Genomic DNA, 24,550 nt, shown 5'->3' with positions numbered 1-24,550 from the left:
AGGAAAATAAATTGACAAGGAAGTAAATTAATAACTAGAAAAACTCTTTGCAAGGTATGAGAACTGGAAATCTCATCCTAGTTATCCTTATCAGGTGTGATGAGAATTGTTTATTGCTCCCACTTAGTTAACCCTTACTAAATAAAGGAAAGTCAAGTGGACTAATCAATTTGATTCCTCAAGTCCTAGTCAACTCCTATAGAAAGACTAGTTTTAGAGGGATCCAAATCAATCAGCAAATTCTAATTTTCAATCAACAGCTGAGTTTGACAACTCAAGTGTCACCAATTACTCAACCAAAGCCAAAAGGGGAAAAATTTAAATTATTTATATCATAAATAGAAGAAAGAAATCATAAATCTGAAATACCTCAATTTGTATTAAATAAGAAAATCAATTCTAACATGAAGAGTTCATAAGCCAATTTTGGCAACATAAATAATTAGCAAGTGAAATAGAGCAACTAAGTAATAGAGTAAATAAAAGTAAAAGAGAAACTAATTTAAAGGAACATTGAACCTGAAATTGAGAAGGAGTGAACCATAAACTAAGAGAAATCCTAATCCTAAAACCTAAGAGAGAGGAGAGAGCCCCTCTCTCTGGAAAACTACATCTAAAACCTAAAAATTGTGAATAATGAAAGTTGTTCCTATGAATGAATGTATTCTCTCACTTTATAGCCTCTAATCTATGATTTCTGGGCCGAAAACTGAGTCAAAAACAGCCCAGAAATCGCTCCCAGTGATTTCTGATACGTACAGGCCGCGACAGTGTCACGCGTGAGCATCATCCACGCGTGAGCGTGGATTGGATTTTTTCCAGGTCACGCGTGCGCGTTGCCTATCTTTGGGGAAGCTATAATAAATTATATATCGTTGCGAAGCCCCGAATGTTAGCTTTCCAACGCAACTAAAACCGCCTCATTTGGACCTCTGTAGCTCAAGTTATGATCGATTTAGTACCAAGAGGTCAGGCTGGACAGCTTTAGTAGTTCCTTCAGTTTCTTGTATTCCTTCCACTTTTGCATGCTTCCTTTCCATCCTCTTTACCATTCCTACCCTATAAACTCTAAAATCACTTAACGCACATATCACGGCATCGAATAGTAGAAAGAGAGGATTAAAATTTGTAAAATTTAAGAGCAACAAAGCATGTTTTCAATCATATAACAAAATTAGGAAGGAAAATGTAAAACCATACAATTAGTATGAATAAGTGTGCAAAGACTTGATAAAAACCACTCAATTAAGCACAAGATAAACCATAAAATAGTGGTTTATCATCAAACTCAAATAATCCCCGGTAACGGCCCCAAAAACTTGGTGCAAGAAACTGGCTCCGCAGAATTCGTAGAGAAAGAATGGCAAGAATACCGGGTCGTCCAAGTAATACCTGAGGTGAGTTAGGGTCGATCCCACGAGGTTGTGATTTGAGCAAGCAGTGGACACCTTGCAGATCTTAGTTAGGTGGATAGAAAATATAGTTTGTCATGAAAAAATGCATAAAACAATTAATTAAATAAAACGTTACTAATGAGATGAGAATTCAATGGTGATAGAATGGTTGAGGCTTCGGAGATGCTTTGTCTTTCCGGATTAACTTTTCTTACTATCTTCTTTAATAACCTTCTGATTCCTTCACTAGTACCCATAAGTGGTTAACTCATGTCCTCTCATCAAGTTAATCTCTTCTACTGCAGCAATCCACCACGTTGAGATGACCTATGTCCTTTCATTAAGCCACCTCTAGGTTTCTCACTGTAGCAGAAGATGAAGCTCTAAGCAGTCCACTCCCCTTCACGATCCGACTCAAGGTGCCACAGACAAGGCAGATCTTCTGAATCAGAGAGTGTTGCTTCTTTGACTCTAGCCTTAACGCAACAGAGACTTCACGCACCCATAGTCAACGGGATTATATGTCGCATATCCAAAGTTACTCAAATGCTCTATAGGAATCTGCAATGCAATCTCTAGCTTTGGTTCAATGCTCTCCGGGTCATAAATCGCACGGAACCCGTGTAAAACAAGGGTGATTGTCACGGGTCACCCTCAATTCATAAGATGAAGAACGAGGTTGCATAAGAGAATATAATCAGACATATTGAATGAAATTAGTAATATTATTGATCCATGAAACTCAGCAGAGCTCTTAACCTTCATCTTTGGAGGTTAGTGACTCATACTGTACATAATAGTGTTCGAAAATAATGGGGGAGGAAGAAGATCCTAAACATGGGTGATCTTCTCCTATATATACTAATCTAACAACTAAAGATTACAGAAATAGGATAAACTAAGTTGATATTGCGAAAATCCACTTCTGGGGCCTAATTGGTGAGTGTTTGGGCTGAGCTTAAGTGTTTTCCACGTGCTAATGTCCCTTAGGGGCATTGAACGCTGGCTAGGGACCCTCTTTTGGGCGTTGAACTCAAGTTGCTCCCTTGTGGGCGCTGGACACTAGGAATAGGGCTGGTGGCTGGCGTTAAACGCCAGTTTTGGGCCTTCATTTCCGAAACAAAGCATTGACTATTATATATTTCTGGAAAGCTCTGAATGTTAGCTTCCCATAGTCGTTGAGAGCGTGCTATTTGGACTTCTGTAGCTCCAGAAAAGCTCATTCGAGTGCATGGAGGTCAGATCCTAACAACATCTGCAGTTCTTTCTCTGCTTCTGAATCAGACTTCTGCTCAAACTCCTCAATTTCAATCAGAAAATACCTGAAATCACCATAAAATCCACAAAATCAAAGTAGAATCCAAAAAATGTAAATTTTGCACTAAAATTTATGAAAACTTAATAAAACTTAAACAAAACATACTGAAAACTATATGAAAATAATGCCAAAAAGCGTATAAAATATCCGCTCATCAGCTATTAGTCACGAGGTGAACGAATGCTTCCTAAATGAAGGGACAACATAGTCTGGGAAGAAAACAACGGTGACAATAAAGAGGAGTTCTTATCCAACAATGAAATGTTGGGAGAAAATGAGACTACCGATACGGATGTTCAGGCTGCAACAAACACGGCAACAAGCTAACATCCGTTTGATGTGCCATCTTTTATGCGTGCATTGGATTTTAAAGCTATAAACGCAGTAGAATTTCCTGAGTTGACAAACTTAGGTATGTCGGCCTATTAATTTTTAGCTATTGAATTATTCAAAATAAATTTATCTTTTAGTTACCAGTTAAAGTGTTTTTAAAAATTGTTGATGATTTAAAAATGATAAATTTTACTCATCTTAAGATTACTTTTTAATAAAATTGTTTTGTACGAAAGGTAAAAAAAATAACTTACATTATTTTGCTAGATATTGTGATTGCTTCGATGAAATATTGTACGAATAATTGAAAATTAAAATTTTAACAAAACCCTTTAAATACAATTAAATATACTTTTCTAGAATTTAGAAATTGTTATTTTGCATACACAGGTGTTCCTTTTGTGCAAGATGGTGAGTTTGCTGTTGGAATAAAGTTCAATTCTAGGGAGACTGTAGTAATGGCAATTAGGAATTACACCATTTCCAAGGGTCTCGATTACAAGCTATTTGAGCCTGAGCTTTTGACGTTTTATGTGAAATGCCTGTAGTAGGGTAGAGGTTTTAATCGGTTGATTTGGGTTCAGAGAAAATATTGTTGGAAAATTAGACGATACAATAGAATTCATACTTGCACTATGCGTATAATTTCTCAAGACCATTCGAAACTAGATTCTGACACAATTGTGAATGCTATAAGGCTTCTAGTAGAAGCTGACCTGTCTCTGAAGATCCGAGTTATGATTGCAGATGTTCAGTTGAACTTCAACTATACGATAAGCTATTGTAAAGCATGGTTGGAAAAGTAAAAGTCGATTACAAAAATATTTGGTAGTTAGGATGCTTCCTATGAGTGTTTACTGGCATGGTGTATGGCAATGTGTGCTCAGAACCCAAGATCTATAGTTCAGGTTTGTACTATACTAGTATATCGTAGATTTGAGGTGGAAGAAAGTGTTAAGATAATGTGCCGAGTTTTTTGGAGCTTTCATCCATGCATTTGAGCATTCCGACACTGCAAACCACTCGTGCAGGTTGATGGAAAACATATGTATGAACAATATAAAGGATCTCTTTTGGTTGTTGTGTCTCAAAATAAAAACTAGAATATTGTGCCACCTGCTTTTGCCATCGTTTGAAGGAGAGACCACTGACGTATGGCACTTTTTCCTAAATAATATACAGAGGAATGTCGTCAGGAGGGATGGTATGGGTATTATTTCTAATAAGCACGACTCATTCACTGCAGCAATGGCTAGATGTAATGGTGCGTGGAGTCCCCTAGGGCATTTCATCTATTCTGTATTAGGCATATTGTGTCAAACTTCCTATGAAGATTCAAGGCATCTTACTTGCAGAAACTCATTATAAATATAGGTAAAACATGTTCTTTATATAGAGTTGATCTTTGTTGAATTTAAAATTTTTATATACTTTTTGAATTACCGATGAGTGGTATTATCTTGAAATAAATTTTTCTATAAGGTATTCTAAGACAAAATAACCATACAAGGAGCAGTACCAGCGGTTGCAGGATCAAGGAGAGGCATATACTCAATGGTATGACAATATCGATCGTCGATAATGGGTTATCATTTTTGATGAAGGGCATCGTCGGGGTCATATGGCAGCTAATCTGGTTGAGTGGATAAACTCCGTGTTGAAAGGTGCGTGCAACCTTCTAGTCATGGTATTGGTAAGGGAAAGCTTTTATCGTTGAATGAACTATTTACCCGGAAGAGTGTTGAAGCTCAAGAGCGCATCAATGCTAGACATTCCTTCTCAGAGTTTGTTACTAGCAAGTTGTAGGAAAAGTTACAAGCATCAGAGAACGTATAAGTGCATCGGTTTGATAGACGCAATGAAGTTTTTGAGGTTCGTGAAATGCCTAGTCAAGCTGAATATACCATTGACCTCAGGCACAGAGTCTACAACTATAGTAACTTCCAAGTGATTTGACTTCTATGTTGCCAAGTTTTTGCATGTTGTGCCAACCAACATGTCGATTAGCAGGTTTATGTTCATAATGTGTACAAGATGGACAAAATTCATAGAGTTTAGTAGACCGAATTTGTACCGATTGGAGATCCAAGCACATAGCCAGCTGACACTGGGCCACGGTTGATCCCTAATCTTGCCCTAAGGCAAGGCGGTAAAGGTCAACCCAAATCGACCTGATATCTGAACGAAATGGATGCTCCCCAGATGCATGGTCCGCGATGATGCAACCTTTGTGGGGTGAGGGATATAGCCGACATCAATGTCCTCATCGTGTGGATCTAGTTCAGCGAGCGCAGGTCCTGTTGCATAGTTAGTTATGTACTGGTTGTGCCTAAGGTATTATTGTTGTAACCTGTTAACATTATGTTATTGCTTCTTCCTTTGTTTTTATCTACTTTTTCTAGCATATATTGTATTGTAGTGACTTGTCATGCAATAAGATGAAACACATGACAAAATGAAATTAATTGCACTTTTTTCAAATTTAGCTGAGTTATATTTCAGAATACAGGTTAGAAAGTTAATTATGAAAAATTAAAACATGAAATACATATTGTACTTGGTACCAAAAAATTCAGAATACATAAAAAAAATTAGGTCACAACATACACAAACACATTATAGTTGCTACCTAAGAGTATGCAATACTAAAATATTACATGAAGTTCATTTTTTTCTTCCTTTTTCCTAGCCAACTTGGTTCGCCAGTTACAAACTTCTTTCTCTTCTTAAGTATTTTCATGAAAGGCGATAGGCTGAGTTTATCTGGCGGTGCTGCATGAGTTCGAAAAAAATATGCCCTCTCATGCCCATTATCGCATTGGTAGTTGCCGCCTACACTACCACGTGGGGAGTCGCATCATCATCATCACTATCGCTGTTGTCACCCATGCTAGCATCCTTAGATCCCTCATCATCCTCTTTGTTGGAGTCACTACAAATGTCTTTTCCGTGCATTTGCCAAGCTTGTTCATTCAGGCATGTATCAAGCCTCTCATGTGTGTAGCAGAAGCCACCATCAGTGTAAAAACCCCTGGAATCCATAAACGTTTGTGCAGTAGACTGGCCAACATTGCCAGGAACATGACGAGCACGAGCATTTAGTGACATACGACAAAAAACTGATTGACTCCAAACGGAACATGCATATGATTCCTCATTATTATGTGGTTCTTGTTGATGAGCAATGCTTGGTATGGCAAGATTCCAAAATAAAAACTGAAACTGGTCTTGTCCCAATTCCATCAACTGAGATAATAATGAACTTCCAGCATTTCCTTCTTCTTGTACCTATTGTTATTGTTATGAATAAGGTGGCGCAGGTGGTTCCTGTGGTGGGTAGTATGATGGATGAGGTGGGTACTATGGTGGATAGTAAGGTGGCAGTGGTGGATATTATGGTGGATAGTGCAGTGGTGGAGGTGGATATTGTGGTGGTGGAGGTGGATAGTGTGGTGGATAGCGCAATGGTGGAGGTGGATATTATGGTGGTGGTCATTGTTGTGGCAGGGGTGGTTGTTAATGTGGCGGGTGTGGTTATTGTGCATCAAATGGATCCACCCAAAATTTGTTGCATACAGTCAAATGATCACCAAACTCTCTTATATACCAATTGATGTATTCAACCGTAGGTGAATAAGGATCTACATGAAGGTCATCAATGGTTTAATGGTTTATAGGTATCGGTCCACTTTCCACGTTGCGATCCAGTTGCTATGATATAGTCTCCAGTTTGTGTTTGTTCAAAATGCAACGTGACATTGTGTGCCCCCTCCAAATCCATTGGCGGGCCAAGTTCAGGCTGGATAACCAAATTGCCGACAAACTCGATCAGTTGGGTGTCATTCTATGATCTCAAAGTTGATCGATGGGCCGACAACAGTCCATATCTCATGATGGCCATATACATCTTGCAGCACTTCATGCTGGATATGTACATGCGGTTGCCACAGAAACTGCATTAAAATGTTCCATTAGTCAAACAGAATGTAACAACATCAAATACACAATTTTTTATTATATGTCACAGTTTTCAGTTATTATCCCTCCTGCAGGCTGCATATCGTCCAGCAGCTACCTAACTTGTGCTACTTTTATTTCTCTATAGTTCTAATGTTCCCTTCAGTTATTCCACCTAAAAATATTAAGCTTTCAAATTATAAACATAACAATAATAACTTAACATATTAATATACAATTCACCGTGTGATTCGAGTGAGTTTTGTAAAAATCAATTAAGTAAAAAAAGATTAAAATGAGATCAAGGGTAAGTAAACTTTTGAGAAAAATACTTCTATTAATGGTAAATAAGCAACACAAGAACTAATGATGAGAAATAAAGGTGGAGAACAAGTGTTGAGACCTTCACTAATGTCACAAGAGGATAAATTAGCTCTTTTAAAGTGGACAAGGGTTAATTAATCTTGTTATCGGGTGTTTTGGCGGAACACCCCAATGTTAATTTTATGTATGACGTTAATGAATAAAATGAAGAACAGTGAGAAAAATTTGGGGAGAGAAAAAAATGGATATGAGCTTCCAAGTATCAAGAAAAAAGTCCTTCTAAAGAGGTGACTTGAGGTCCTTTTATAGTGTAAAGCCATTTTGAGGAGGGAGTCCATTGTTCAATGGTTACAATATGATGTTTAACCTACTCCTTTTAACCCAAAGTTTGTTACTAAATAGGATAGTTGGTAGAAAATAATTTTAGGTATTCTCATCATTTCAAATTTTTTTAACGAAAATTAGAGGAAGTTGATTTTCACAAGTTAAGCTAAAGTTCTGCCGTGGGTGTCCATAGCAAAGAGGTGTCTGGGTAAAAAGAATACTCATGACATGTGACATTAGTGAATGGACATCTAGTTTGGTTTCTTCTTAACTAGATGACACTCTCTACACTTCAAATCCAACCAATCCACTTCCACTAATTTAGTTCCCACAAAAGAGAAATTTAACTCCTCAAGGTATTCTTTTTGGTTTCACCCTTTTACCCAACACCTCTAGGAGAAAATTGACTCTTTTTTGGCCATATTTTTAGGCCATCTTAAATTTTTTTTTATACAGAAAATTTATATTTTTAGCACAATCATAAGCCCTCATAAGCTCTTATGTAGTTTTTAAAGGTACAAAGTGTTTCTTCAGACTACATTAAAATATTATCATTTTTTATTTTATTTCATTAATTTTTTACTCCATAGAACCATTAAATTTATTTTTTAGGATAATAATAATAATAAAGATTTTTTTAACATATTATTATTTCAAATAATCAAATATTTATTTATTTATTTATTTTTTTGTTATAATAATATACATCTTTATATACATTATGATATTAAAATACAAATATGTTTATATGATTTGAAAGTAAATATGTACTCATAAAAAAATGAATAAAAAATATTTTTGTACAAAAATTTTAAATGTTAATAGAGAAAATAAATAAATGAATGAAATTAATAAATAAATAAATAAGTAGATTCATAATTTATTTGTATGTATTTATTTATTTATTTTTAAAAGTTGTATATACATATATACATATTATTATTATTATTATTATTATTATTATTATTATTATTATTATTATTATTATTATTATTATTATAAATGAAGAAAGAAGGGTGATTTGATTTAGTATATTTTTTTTAAAAGAAAGGAAAAAGAGAGAAACTCTTACCCTTTTAATTTTGATGAATTTTAAATTTTGAGTACCTGGCTTGAGTTTGGAGAGAGATAGAAAGAGAATGAGAAATAGTAACAAGAGAGGAGAGTGTGTTCATCATCTTCTTTCTTAGGGTATTTTTTTTTTCACAATGGTCTTTTCCAGTGCTACCACTCCTATTACCACCACCATTAAACCTGTTATCTTCTTCGACAATTGGGAGCTTTTCTTACGACAAGGAACACTACCACGTTCAACTTCGCTTTATCTTTTCATTTGGTATGATTCTTTTTCTTCTTCTTTACCTTTTGCTCCTCAGCTTTGCTCTCCTTTTTTTTGTTACCATATGATGTATACTCCTATTTTTTTTGTATGAGATTCTGGTACTTGAATTTTCATCATTATATTTTTGACATTTTTAGTATTTTGAATTCTATTCTAAATTCTTGTTACTCTGAACTCGTATTATTCTAAACTCTTGTTACTCTGAAAATAACTCTTGTTATTTTTATTGTGTTCTTTGTCTTTGCATCTGAATGTAACTCTTTTTGTTCTCATGTAATCTATCTCAACCCTATGTATATTAGATTGTTAATGCTGGAAGCAGCTACAGTAATTCTGTGACAAAAGTCCTTCAACTTGTAACTTTAAATGTCATATCCTCATTTGTATATGTCTCCAATGGCATCACAAAATAGAAAAAAATTTGAATTAAAAATTATGAAAAATACTCATTTATAACTAAATTAATAGATATTTCAAAATATTAGAAAAGATTTATTTTGTATAGCATAATCATGAGTAATTTGATAATAAATTTTTTTAATTAAAAAAATTTACTAATGTAGTGTTCAATATTCGTATTCTCTCAAAGATGTAAATTTATAATGCTCTATATACTTTTATATACTTCACTAAATAAAATATGATATTGCGAGGATATGATGAAAACTTTTCATACCTCTGATTTTTTGATTCATTTGAGAACTCTCTGGTTGCTTTCTTGACATGCAATGCTCTTTGGCTTTCTTAGAATTTTTGAATACATTGTTTCTAATTCATTATAGTTGTTGATTCATAGTTAAAAACTTTTGAGAATATGTGTTTGTGAATTGAGCAAATATTTGCCTTGAGTGTTCTACAATTTTCTCCTTTATATTTTGAGTTGGTGTTCTTAAATTTTTTTACTACTGAAATTGTGATGATATTGGTACTCTTTTGATTTTGCTACTGATGTTGAGTATTTTTGTCGTTAATATTCATGTGATCTTGATATTCATTTTATTTTGTTGTTGCCGTTTTTTTATGACTTGTTTCTTTTTGTTGCCATGTCTCGTGTGAAACTCGCTAAGATAGTGGATACTGGATAGTAACCCTGAGGACTCTAATAACAGTTTCGATATCGACTCTTCTGTGGATGATATAGACGATGTTTCTCAAGAGTATGCCATTGGATTTTCTAAATCTGTCCTCCAATCTTAGGTTAAACCATTAGACAATAGGGCTACTTTTGTGGATACTCCTCTCATTAAAAAATCTTTTCTGGAAACTCCTTCCTCTGGCTCGTATTAGGTACAGATAAAACTATAAAATCCAGCTTTGATTCTTTAGATTGTAGAGTTTTAGGTAAATTTATTGAGAAGCCTTCATATCAAGTGAGTCCTACTCTACTTCGTTCTCAGCTGAAGCGCCAAGAATTTCTATGAACATCTTTCAAATCTGAAGTAGCTACTCACGCAAATAAGGTTTGGCAGAAGTGGGTATTCACAGTATTATTTAAGGAGTGTGGCAATTTTGTGAGGAGACTGGAATTTGCTGGTGTTGCTGAGGCTATCCGCACATCCGCAGGTTGGTTGTTCTCACCATCTATTATAATAATTGATTCTTATCACTTCTTTACTTTGTTGTTATATATTGAAGAAGGACTAATTGATTTCTTATTGGCATGCTTGGGTGTTCAACGAAGTGGATATGATATGAATTTACTTTGGTAGCGGTGGTGTTCTCAGACTCACACTTTTTTTACTTCTTGGGGTGAGTTTTTGCCCACTTTAAAAGATGTTGTGGTTCTTTTTCAACTGCCAGTGTTTGGCCGTATGGATCTCACTCTTCTTTGTTCAGACTCTGATCTTTTTAATCTTGCGAGACATCTTCAAATGAGTTTAAGTGATGCTGGCCGATATATAAAAGAGTTGTCCCAGAGTAGGCCTGTTTAGAAATCTTCTTTTAAGGATAAACATCCAAAGACCTGTGGGTCCTCCAAGGGAAAAGAGGTGATTGGCGAGAAGCAAGTTTCCAAGAGGAAGAAGATTACTGTTAAGTATTCTTACTCTAATTGGTCTCATTATTTTTTTAGTGATTTCCTCAATGGTGAATTTGTCCCTGCTCATGTTGTTCCTTCAAATCTTAGGAAATCTGCTTTTGTAGCTTATTGGTTAAGTAAATATGTGTTTTTGGGACTGGCAGATGAGTGTATGAGCTATGGAGTATTTATTTTTGGGACCAAGATCCAAAGAATATGGAGCATATTTTTTTTCCACTGAAAAATTTAATAAAAAGGGTTCTATTTCAAAATGAACTTCCAGAGTACAATCCTTGCTTGGTTGTTCCTCTTGATAGGGATGGGGGGAGTTACAATGGAGTATGTGGATTTCCTTATGTGTATGAAGAAGTATATTAAACAATATGAGGGTACCTCTACTCCGGATGTCAGATTATTTGTTCCAGTTTTGAGCAAGAATCCATATTTCATGACTGACAACCTTTTTTCTTTAACCATTATAAGTAATATTTGCTCTTTGTTGATTTTTGTTTTTTCACTTTCTTTTTTTTTTTGTGTTTTGTGTGTTTGACTGTTGTAGTGCTGTTGTTTTGTAGACTTAGACGCCAGGTGTTACAAACATCCACCTTATTTAAAGAGAAAATCTAATAATTCTGTTGTTACTACTGAAGTGGTCAAGCATGGTAAGGTACAGGGTTCAAATGTTAGGGTTGCAAAAGATCTCCTAAGAAGCCACTTGCTCCTTCTGTTGATGCTACCCCTTCACTAATTTCTACTGGCACAAAAATTTCTCCTTCTTCGGCAACCAAAGCTAAGGGGTTTTTCTGCTACTGCTTACTTTGGTAAGTCATCACAGTCTCCTGGTAAGGATGTCGCTAGCTTAATTGGAAGTGATGTGAAGCATAGATCTCATCACCTTTTGGAAAAATAAATACAATTCCCAATGCACCTTCTAATCCAGTAAGTGTAGGTGATGAGAGCTCCTAAGAAGGGGTTAGTGGAAACTTTTCTAATTCATCTGCTGTTGGCGATGTCCCTGATGAGGGTATTACTAACGTGTTGCTCAAGATAACCCTTAAGCAGTAGCAAGTTTTAAGAACAATGTTGGCATTGAGTCGGGTGTTACCTGCCAAGGAAATCCTTCTAGAAGTGATTTTGCTCCCATCCGAATAGTATTTTCTAGTACAGGTACTACTGTCTCCCTCTATTTCCCCTTTTTTATTTTTTTTTTGAGATTTGCATACATACTTTTGTTCATGCTATGTTTGTGTGCATGTTTGTATCTTTCACTATTTTTTAGCTTCTCATGTTGTTTCTGGGTCCACTTTTCAAGCATCAAGCACCTCTAATATCACAAAGGAACCCTCAGCTAGTGCTTTATCTTGTGTGTTCCATTGTTTTTGTTTTCATTTGTTAGGTGCGTCAGCGTTTTACAAATTCTTAATAGAAAAAGGTATTGTCTTACTTGTTTGTTTTGTTTTTCAGCTTCTGTTCATGATCAGTTTAAGTATTTCTGTGGCGATGCGAAGAATTTATTATCAGAGATTGCATCTCAGGCCCCCTTCCTTCATGCTTCCAAGTGACCTCAACTGTCTTTTCAAGAAGCTTGGGTATCAAGCTTTTCTGGACGCATGGATGTTCTTTACTTCACACTCCCATGCAGACTTATGGGGTACTCATCGGGATATGGTAAACAATTATTTGAATAACCTTAAATTATTTAAATTTAGTGGTCGTTGGCTTGAGAATCTTTCTTCTAAATTAGAGCCTTCACCTGGGGTACCGGATCTTGTTAGAGAAGAACTATTGTCTAAAGAGTATAATGCCCTTTCTTCTAGTGTTCCTGCTCTTCAAGAAAAGATTAATAAACTTACATCTGAATCGAACACTATGAAGGCTAGGCTAGGTAGCGTCAGTCTGAAGCGAGAGCAATTGGCCAAACATAAAGAGGCTGCTTCTTCTATGATTTCTTATAATGATATTTTGTGGCTGTCATAGTTTTCGAGCACTTTATTTTGTAAAATATGTAAGGCTTTGACAAAGTATATTTTTGTTATGCTACCTCTATGACTTTCATTGTTAAACCTCTTTTTTGGGTGTTATGCTTTCTCTTTTCTTTAATACTATGCATACTCCTCCAAGGATTTTATTTTTCTGTGCCTGCTTCTGTGATAATTTCATTTGGATACACACTTTTCTTTTGCAAGGGGAGGATATGATTCTAAAAAGAGCAGGATTATTTACTGCAATTTATTTTTTCATTTTTTAGGCTGAAAAGCAAAGGTACCCAAATTTTCTTGCCCTATTTATGCTCTCTTCTTTTTGTTTATAAGGAACTTAGAGGGTGGGATACTTCACTTTTTAGAAATATTTGATACTGTAAATTTTTAAGATGCATCATTTATAACTTTTGAGTATATAATTGCTAATGAAGTTCTTCTATGCATTATAGGACACTTGCAAAATAATATAACATAGACATTGGCTCTTGATAGAGAAGCTTTTTAGAATTGAAATCTAACTCCTAAAACTGAAATTAGGCATAGTACTTCTTGTCATACTTAAAATTGATAGGACCAGTGGTTGTTCCATGATTTGGGTCCAGTGGGATGCAATGTCTATTGGGGGTGTACTTCAAAAAAATGTACGGACATTCCCATATGGGAGCCCATTTTAGCAAAGACATCTTTCTCATTACTGCGTCTACTAATTTTTGTAAAATTTAAAAAAATGATAAATAATTAATTAATAAATTAAATATGAGCAAAGAAGGTTAAAAAATTATAATTTATGATTTAGAAAAATAAAATATTTAAAATATGAATTAAAATACTAATCTTAAAGATTTTGGTCCAAAATTAGACTAACGGACTAAAACAGTTGAACCGGGTCCATGTTGGGACCAAGCCTACATATATAATACTTAATAAAGCCAGAAAATTTAGAATTTAGCACAATTAGAGAGAGGGGGGCGAACAAGAGAAGAGAAGGGGGAGAGTAAAACCCTAACTCACTATTCATCATCAACTTCAAACCTCTATAACTTTTGCTCTAGAGATTCGATTGACAAGTCGTTTATAGCTATGCATTTGTCTCGGAACCTTCTTTGATTCCATTTGGACAAAGTGATAAGAAACTTTGAATTTCTCACTCAGTTTTTTATTTCCTTTAATTTTGCATTTTTGGCTACATAGGTGTTGAGAAAATTGTGATTTTGGTTCTTTAGGGGTATTCTAGTAAGAATTTCAAGTGGGTTCTATCCCAAACTCGAGTGAGTTAAGGTAAGAAATTTCAATCTCCAATTTTTTCACTATATGCAAAAACCTAGATTGAATTATGTAAAAAGTTTCTAATTAGATGGAATAGAGCTTGTATGGACTGATTTTGGGGTGAATTAGTACTAACCCGGTGCATTTTGGTATGGAACTGGATTCAAGGATTGCCTTGGTGTGAAACTGGTGGAGGTTGGAGTTGCCCGGAGAAAATCAAAGTGTTAGAGGAATCGCCATCTATAGGTACAGATTTTAGTTTCGAGTAGGCATTATGTAAGATTATGTAAATGCCTAGGTTAATTGCCCTTAAGATAGGATTGAATGAAATTTGGTTGATATTGTGTTGATTAGTTGTGATTTTTGGTGAATTGAGTTGATTATGTGAAATTGATATTTGATGAATGATATTGGATATGTATAATTGACTTGATATGGTATGATTGTTTATAATGAAAATTGGTATGAAAATTGGGCCAGAGGCCAAGATAAGGGGAGAAATCCCCTATAAGGTAAGTCACGGTAAGTGATGAATTGCTATGATTGAGTTGCTAATTGAACTAATAATGATGATGTGGTTGTGTGATTGAATTATAATGTGTTTATTGAAAGAAAACTTATGGAATTAGAATGAGTCTGTTGAAACTTGTTTGATTAGGTATAGAAATGGATATAAGGTGTTGAATGAGTGTTGAAGTGGATAGATGAGACTTTAGAATGGTTTGAAAAGGAATAAAATGGATTTTTGGTAAAACTTGGTAATTTGGTGAATTTGGTAAAAGCCTGTTTTTGACCAAATTTGGCGCGCCATGACTTTGTGCTCTGAGCTTGGATTTGTGTCAAACTTAGCTTAAATTGAAGCTGATTAAACAATCTTTAAAATAGTTTAAGAATAGAAGAAATCAGAATTTTATAGAGAAAGTTACGAACGAATGAAAGACGGTCTAAAAGTCTGAATTTTGTGATTATGCAGCAAACAAAATTTCTGGTATGTGTGCCCGCACACACTATGGTGCTTGTGCGTACACACGAGGGGCATGCGTATGCATGTCCAGTAATTTTGCAAGTTGCGCATTCGCAGAAGCTGGGAAACCTTTCGGGTGCGTGCATACGCACAAGGATGATGTGTACATGCAAGCCCTATTTTCATACTTAAAACTCTGTTTTTAATTGTTTGATTTTTTCGGCAAGCTCGTAAACTTATGTAGCCTCTAATTAAGGTCCAACAACTTATTTTTGGGCTTTGGAATGAGTGTAAGAATATGGAATGAATTAAAAAGAATTATTTTTGGATAAATGCTTGGTTAAATCAAATGACATGGTTGCAGGAATTGTGTTTCGTCTTGCCTGTGATGAGGATGTTGGTATTATCCCGCTCACGAGAGTATGAATGGGTATACTGACAAAGAATTGGGGTTGATTGACTTGAAACTTGATGAGTTGATACTAAATTGAGGTTAATGAATTTAATAACTAACAATATTGTTGAAAGATATGGATGTAGACTGTTTACAACTTGAATGGCTGGATTGGTGACGATGGTGGCATTGTCCTGCTCATAGACTAGGCAAGTTGAGGATGAAGGATTACTTCTCTTGCGTCATGATTGTGATTTAATATTTGATGTTGAGCACGATCTCGTGAGGACGACGATATGCAACACTCAATTGAGATAACGTGCGTGAGGCTCAGTGGGGACAACGATATGTAACGCCCACTTGAGACCTAAAGGAGGATTGCCATGAGGACGGCGATACATAACGCTCATGGAGGAAACAAATTTGATCATTGGGGACGGCGATACGTAACGCCCACTAGACTTGAGAATTGATGGTGTAGCTCGGTGGGGATGGCGATACATAATGCCCATGCGAGAAAGGCGATACATAACGCTCACTGGAGACCGGGTGAATGATCCCCCCATAAGGATAGTGATACGTAACGCTCATAGAGGGGATATTTTCTGAGATAGGGACGGCAATATGTAATGTTTATCTCAAGGATGTTGTTGGGTGCGGGCAACCAATCAACATGTGAGCTCATGACCTGTTTAGGAGTAGACATGCATTATTTGCATTTGTGTGTATTGTTTTGGTGTGCACCTTATAGTTGGTTTACCTAATGGTACCTATATGCTATTTGATCTAATTGCTGTATATGTTCTCCTTATCTATGTATTCCTTGTATTGCCTTGTTTGTATTTGCATAACTGAGAGGTCCCTTATGCTGGCGACGGTGACGCTGAGGGCTGTTCTTAATGAAATATTAATGATTGAATAATTGGATAATGCTAACTGAGTATTGAATGATATTTGAGCTTCCTGGGTAGATACAAGGGTTGTGATTCATCCCACTTGCTCTGGGTTGAGATTGGAACTCCCTGGATAGATGCAATGGTTGTGGTTCGCCCTACTTACTCCAGGTTGAGAAACTGAGAGTACCAATATAACTAACAACTTGTATTGAAACTGAATGTTGTTAATATTGATTGTTAGAGACTTATAAAACTGGAATGGCCTAATACTACAATGAACAATAATGATATTGAGAGGATTAATAGCTTAGTGTTTGAAAGAATTGAGAATAGAGACAGTTGACAAGGGTTGAGACTTAGTAATTTTTTCCTGTTTGGACTAGAAAGGACCCTAGGCTTGAACCTTGAATAATTGGAATTTAGGATTGTCTAGCGGGTTCATATATTTTTACATTATCTCTATTTGAAATTATTACCCTACTGGAAACCTTTAGGTTATCAGCCGTTGTCAAATTTTGTTTTTCAGATGCAGGACGTGGTCTACCTTATTGAGCGTACCAGACTCTCTATGAAAAGCGAAGACTCCTCTTTATTTCGTACTTAGATGATTATTTCTCCACTTTTTTATATGCGTATGTATATCCCTCTTAAAGGTTGATTTATGGAGAAAACAGGTTATATTTTGTTTACTTCTGGTTTGTATTATATTTTCTAGCCGGCCTTGTCTTCGTAGGTCAAAACTAGTATTTATTATGTATCTCCTTTTGAATTATATATATATATATATATGAACAAAGTAGTTTCTCAGGCTCTTGGGGTCGGCTTCAAGCGGCTTCTTGAGTTTGTTTATTATAACAACCTTCTTTCTTTGCGATATGCATTTTGGTTGCTTGCTTTAGCACTTTCCAGGAATCTTCAGGGTGTTGGAATCTTGTCTTCCGACCTTTTCCGATTGCCTTTGTACTTTAATACTTGTGGATTTATGGCTTTCTGGGTCCAATTTGGAGTCCCTTATGTCGCATATCTTCTGTCGATCGATGTTTTTGTGAATTATTTTTAGTAAATCGTATAAATTTACTTTTTATAATTCTGCAGCTTTGGTCCGACTTCTTCATCTTGGTTTTTCTGAAGTTATTTCTAGTAATCCATTTTATTTGGACCTTTGTCAGGTCTCTTTTATGGATAACTTTTATAACTTTGTGATTTTGTTGGCCGACTTCATCATGTCGGTCCCTTCAAAGTTATTTCTAGTAATCCATTTCATTTGGACCATTGTCAGGTCTCTTTTATGAATTACTTTTATAACTTTGTAATTTTGTTGGGCCGACTTCATCATGTCGGTCCCTTCAAAGTTATTTCTAGTAATCCATTTCATTTGGACCTTTGTCAGGTCTCTTTTATGGATTACTTTTATAACTTTGTGATTTTGTTAGGCCGACTTCATCATGTCGGTCCCTTCTAAGTTATTTCTAGTAATCCATTTTATTTGGACCTTTGTCAGGTCTCTTTTATGGATAACTTTTATAACTTTGTGATTTTGTTGGGCCGACTTCATCATGTCGGTCCCTTCTAAGTTATTTCTAGTAATCCATTTCATTTGGACCTTCATCATGTCGGTCCCTTCTAAGTTATTTCTAGCTAATCGGAAAGGTGATTCCTTTGTGGTGGAGTGTGGAGTTGTCCGATATGCCCATAAGACTTGTGGGAGCTCTTCAGCCCAGGTTCCCTTTGCATCCTGTAATCTCCGTTTTATCCTGGCTAATATAACTTTATTGGCGGCTTCTGCTTGTTGATTGACCTGGGGATGTTCTACGGATGTGAATTGGTACTTTATTTTCAAGTCGGCCACCAATGTTCTGAAGCCTGCGTCTGTGAATTGAGTGCCATTATCTGTGGTGATTGAGTATGGGACTCCAAACCTTGTGACAATATTTCTATATAGGAATTTTCGACTTCTTTGAGCAGTGGCGTTGGCTAGGGGTTCTGCCTCAATCTATTTTGTAAAATAGTCTACCCCGATGATGAGGAACTTGACCTGCCCTGATCCTTGAGGGAATGGCCCAAGGAGGTCGAGTCCCCATTTTGCAAATGGCCAGGATGAGGTTACGCTGATGAGCTCCTCTGGTAGGGCGATGTGAAAATTAGCATGCTTCTGACATCGTGGACATCTCTTTACGAATTCTATTGCTTTATTTTGCAAAGTTGGCCAATAGAATCCGGCCCAGAGTACTTTTTTGGTGAGGGCTTGTACTCCGAGATGGTTGCCACACATGCCACTGTGTACTTCTTCTAAAACTTCCTTTGTGTTGGAAGTCGGCACACATTTTAACAGTGGTGTTGAAATCCCTCTCTTGTATAGAGTATTGTTTATAATGGTGTAGTATTGTGCTTCCCGTTTTAACCTCTTTGCCTCCTTCTTATCTGTAGGGAGTGTTTCTGTTTTGAGGTAGTTAATTATGGGAGTCATCCATCCTTGATCCAGACCTATTATGGCTAGGACCTTTTCTTCTTCTGAGATTGACGGGTTCTGCAGCATCTCTTGGATGAGGCTTCTATTGTTGCCCCCTGGTTTGGTGCTGGCTAGTTTTGAGAGTGCATCAGTTCGAGAATTCTGTTCCCGAGGTATGTGGCGGACCTTATATTCCCCGAGTTGTCCGAGCTGTTCCCTGATTTTGTCCAAGTACTTTTTCATGGTGGGATCCTTGGCTTGGTAGCTCCCTGCTATTTGTGAGGCGACTACTTGTGAGTCGCTGAAGATGATAAGCTTTTGAGCTCTAACCTCCTTAGCCAGCTTCAAACTAGCTAGTAGTGCCTCATACTCAGCCTGGTTATTTGAAGCAGGGAACCTGAATTTGAGGAAAAGTTTGATTTGGGTTCCCTGATCGCTTTCTATTATCACGTCTGCGCCACTTTCAGCTTTGTTTGAGGAACCGTCTACGTAGAGACTCCATTCTGAAGGGATTTCCGGGGTGTCCGTAAACGCTGCAATGAAGTCGGCCAGATACTGTGATTTGATGGCTTTCCGAACTTCATATTGAAGGTCGAATTCGAACAACTCGACTGCCCATTGTAAGATTCTTCCTGCTAAGTCTATCTTCTGCAGAATGTCTTTTATGGGCTGGTTGGTCCGAACCCTGATGATGTGGACTTGGAAATATAGGCGAAGTCGTCGAGATGTTAGTAGCATAGGCGAATTTTTATATTTTTTGGTAGTTTAGTTCGGACCCTTGTAGTGCTTTGCTGATGAAGTATATAGGTTGTTGCCCACTGTCGTCCTCTCGGACTAGTGCTGAGGCTACTGCCCGATTGCCTATTGTGAGGTACAATACAAGTGGCTCTCCTTCCCGCGGCCGAGTTAGAATAGGTGGTTGTCCCAAGAATCTTTTGAAATCCTAGAAGGCCTGCTCGCACTCCGTTGTCCATTCAAACCTCTTTTCCTTCCTTAGAGTGGCGTAGAAGGGGAGAGATCTTATTGCTGATCCAGCTAGAAATCTGGACAAGGCTGCCAATCTTCCGTTGAGTTGTTGTACCTCTTTGACACATGTTGGACTCTTCATGTCAAGTATAGCCCGGCATTTATCTGGGTTTGCCTCGATTCCTCTTTGTGTGAGCATAAAACCCAAGAATTTGCCAGCTTCTACTGCAAATGTGCATTTTTCAGGGTTAAATCGCATACCATGCCTTCTTATAGTGTCGAATACTTGGGTGAGGTCGGATAGTAATGATTCCTCATTTTTTGTCTTTACTAACATGTCGTCTACGTAGACTTCCTTGACTTTCCTGATGTGGTTTGCGAAGACTTTATTCATTAATCTTTGATAGGTGGATCCTGCATTTTTGAGTCCGAATGGCATGACGACATAGCAGTAATTTGCTTTGGAGGTTAAGAATGATGTTTTTTCTTGATCAGGTGGGTACATTGGGATTTGATTATATCCTGAATAAGCGTCCATAAATGAGAGGTATCTGTATTCGGAGGAGGCGTCTACCAGAGTATCGATACTTGAGAGTGGATAAGGATCTTTTGGGCAAGCTTTGTTGAGATCGGTGTAGTCAGTGCACATCCGCCACTTTCCATTTGATTTTTTTACCAAGACGACGTTAGCTAGCCATAGTGGGTACTTGACTTCCCTTATGAATCCTGCCTCTATTAGAGCTTGTACCTGCTCTTCCACAGCTTAGGATCGTTCTGGCTCGAGCTTTCTACGCCTCTGCTGTACTGGCCAAGATTCTGGGTATACTTCCAGCTTGTGGCACATCACCTTGGGGTCTATGTCTGGCATGTCTACAGCCTTCCATGCGAAGAGGTTGACATTATCTCTTAAGAACTGTCTGAGTGACTCCTTTACGTCTCCTTTTAGGATTGTGCCGATATTGGTTATTTTTTTCTGGGACATCTTCGATCTAGACTTTTTCTATTTTGCCTTCGGGTTGTAGACGAAGTTCTTCCTGCCCTCGAACTCCCCCGAGTTTGATGGTTTGGAATTCTTCTCCTCTGCCTCTAAGGTTTAGACTTTCGTTGTAACAGCGGCGCACCGTCTTCTGGTCTGCTTTTATCGTAGCTATCCCTTCTGTGGTTGGGAACTTCATGCACAGATGTGGAGTCGAGACTACTGCGCCGAGCTGATTTAACGTTGTCCGTCCGATTAGGGCATTGTAGGCTGAACTCACGTTGACCACGATGTAGTCTATGTTGAGTGTCCTTGACCGGTTTCCTTTTCCAAAGGTTGTGTGTAGTGAGATGTATCCAAGTGGTTGGATTGGAGTGTCTCCCATCCCGAATAGGCTGTTCGGATATGCTCTGAGTTCTTTTTCTTCCAGGCCGAGTTTGTCGAAGGCGGTTTTGAACAAGATGTCAGCCGAGCTTCCCTGGTCTACCAGTGTGCGGTGGAGATTAGCGTTAGCCAATATGATAGTGATGACCATGGGATCGTCATGTTCCGAGATGATGCCAGCTGCGTCCTCTTTAGTAAAAGTGATAGTGGGGATGCCGAGTGCTTCTTCTCCTCCCTCAACATGATATACTTCTTTAAGATGTCTTTTGCGAGATGATTTGGAGATTTCTCCTCCCGCAAATCCTCTGTATATCATGTGGACATGTCTCTCCGGGGTATGAGGTGGTCGTTCAGTTCGTCCCGACATCTTCATTCCTTCTTCTTTTTCTTGGTTCATCTGCTCTGCTGGCTAAGTACCGATCTAGTTTTCCCTCTCTCACCAGTTTTTCTATGACATTTTTTAAGTCGAAGCATTCGTTGGTGGAATGTCCATAGATTCGATGGTATTCATAGTATTCAGTCTAATTTTCTCCTTCTTTCTTGCTTTTGAGTGGGCGAGCTGGGGGTATCTTTTCAGTATGGCATACTTCTCGATAGACATCTACAAGAGACACCCGAAGAGGGGTGTAATTGTGGTATTTCTTGATCTTTTCTCCATGCTGATCCTTTTTCTTGGACTCTTTGTCCTTATTTCGGGAGGAGTAGGAGAATCCTGATTTTAAGGTATTTCCTAGTCGAGAGTTTTCCTCCATGTTGATGTATTTTTCTGCTCATTCTTGCACTTCATTCAGGGATATGGGATGTTTTTTCGATATTGAGTGACTGAAAGGTCCCTCTCGTAAGCCATTGATGAGACCCATAATGGCTGCTTCTGTTGGCAGACTTTGTATGGCCAGACATGCTTTGTTGAATCTTTCCATGTAGTTGCGGAGACTTTTCCGATCTCCTTGCTTGATCCCTAATAGATTTGGGGCGTGCTTAGTTTTGTCTTTCTGGATGGAGAATCTGGCTAGGAACTTCTTGGCTAAGTCGTCAAAGCTTGAGATGGACCTAGGGGACAGATTGTCAAACCATTTAATTGTTGTCTTTGTCAAGGTAGTCGGGAAGGCTTTGCAGCGGACTGCATCTGAGGCGTCAGTGAGGTACATTCTACTTCTGAAATTACTGAGATGATGGCTGGGATATGCTGTGCCATCGTATAGAGTCATGTCGGGAGGTTTGAAGTCTTTTGGGATTTTGGTATTCATGATCTCTTTGGTGAATGGGTCTTGGTCTTTACGGGAGCTATCTTCGTGGCTGGATCGAGTAGTTATGGCCTTGAGATCAGCTTTGAGCTTTACGAGCTTGTTCTCTAACTCGCGGTGTCGCTTAGCTTCCCTTCGTAAGTCTCTCTCGGCTTCCCGTTAATACTCGACCTCTTTTTCGAGTTATTTTAGGTGATCCTAAAGTGCCTACATGGCTCCCGTGTTTGGTGAATTCTTGTCTTTGTTAGGTTGAGAAGTATCGTCTATTGTAACCTCCGCATTCTTATGTGGCATTCTGTTCTCCAAATCAAAGTTGTGGTCATTGTCAAGGTTGTCCACCATGATGATGGGATGACTTCCAGGTCCCCGGTAACGGCGCCAATGTTTCGAGGGTTACCTGAAATTGTAGGTCGATCTCAGACGAGATCTTCTGTGCTGGTTGGCGCTGATGTGTCCGACTTGTGGGTGGTGGCCAGAGCCGCCGTGTCTGACTTGTTGGACTTGTTGGTGATGCTGATTCTTCGTCACTGGAGGGTGGTGGTACCTGCAAGGGACTCCAATGCTTAAGTTAGCAAGGGTATTAAGCAGGTTTTTTGTAGAATCAGAGTATGAGTTATACCTGGGTGCTCCAGTATTTATAGTAGTGTGGAGTGACCTTTCTAGAGATAAAATAGTTATCTTATCTTATCTTTGAGTGAAGTCATCTTATCTTTAAGGGAACCACCCTTATCTTTCTAGGCTTTGGCTGCCTTTAGATTGGGTTGCGTCCTTTCGTTTGGGCCTACTTTGGGCTTCTATGGCGATTTGGCCGAGCTCTTGGAGAGGAGGTCGGATAGTCCTAACCTGAAGAGGTCGATTGGCTTGTCGTTGATCATCCGGGTCGGACATCACGACCCGGGGTATGAACACCACCTGATTAAGAAAATACCTCATTCCTAACCCCAAAAGCAAATTACTGTTATATCGTCATGCCATTCGGACTCAAAAACGCAGGAGCTACCTACCAAAGGTTAATGAACAAGGTCTTCGCAGACCATATCGGGAAACTCATGGAGGTATATGTGGACGACATGTTGATAAAAACACAAAGTGAGGAATCATTATTGTCTAACCTCGCCAAAGTGTTCAACACCATTAGAAAGCATGGCATGCGACTTAATCCCACAAAGTGTACCTTTGTAGTAGAAGCCGGTAAATTCCTGGGTTTCATGCTAACACAACGAGGAATCGAGGCAAACCCGGATAAATGCCGAGCTATACTCAACATGAAAAATCCGACTTGTGTCAAAGAAGTACAACAACTCAACGGAAGACTGGCAGCCTTGTCCAAATTTCTAGCCGGATCGGCCATAAGATCTCTTCCCTTTTACGTCACCCTAAGGAAGGGAAAGAGGTTTGAATGGACCACAGAATGCGAGCAAGCCTTCCAGGATTTCAAAAAGTTCCTAGGACAACCACCCATTCTTACTCGGCCACGAGAAAGAGAAGCACTCATATTATACCTCGCAGTGGGAAGTCGGGCAATAGCCTCAGAACTAGTCAGAGAAGACGAAAGTGGGCAACAACCCATCTACTTCATCAGCAAAGCCCTACAGGGTGCCGAACTGAACTATCAAAAGATAGAAAAGTTCACCTACGCTCTCATACTAACTTCTCGACGACTTCACCCATATTTTCAAGCTCGCACCATCAAGGTTCGAACTAACCAACCCATAAAAGGCATTCTACAGAAGACAGACTTAGCTGGAAGAATTCTACAGTGGGCAGTCGAGCTATCTGAGTTCGATCTTCAATATGAAGCTCGGACGGCCATCAAGTCTCAGTATTTGGCCGATTTTATTGCTGAGTACACTGACACTCGGGAACTACAAAATGGAATCTCTATGTAGACGGCTCTTCAAATAAAATCGGAAGTGGTGCAGGTGTGATAATAGAAAGCGACCAGGGAACCCAAATCGAACTCTCCTTAAAATTTAAGGTCCCTGCTTCAAACAATCCGGACGAATACGAGGCATTACTA

The sequence above is a fragment of the Arachis ipaensis genome, chromosome B1 (genome assembly GCF_059453495.1).
Source record: "Arachis ipaensis isolate K30076 ecotype BB chromosome B1, ASM5945349v1, whole genome shotgun sequence".
Classification (NCBI taxonomy): Eukaryota; Viridiplantae; Streptophyta; class Magnoliopsida; order Fabales; family Fabaceae; genus Arachis; species Arachis ipaensis.
Note: the sequence above shows the minus strand (reverse complement) of the source record.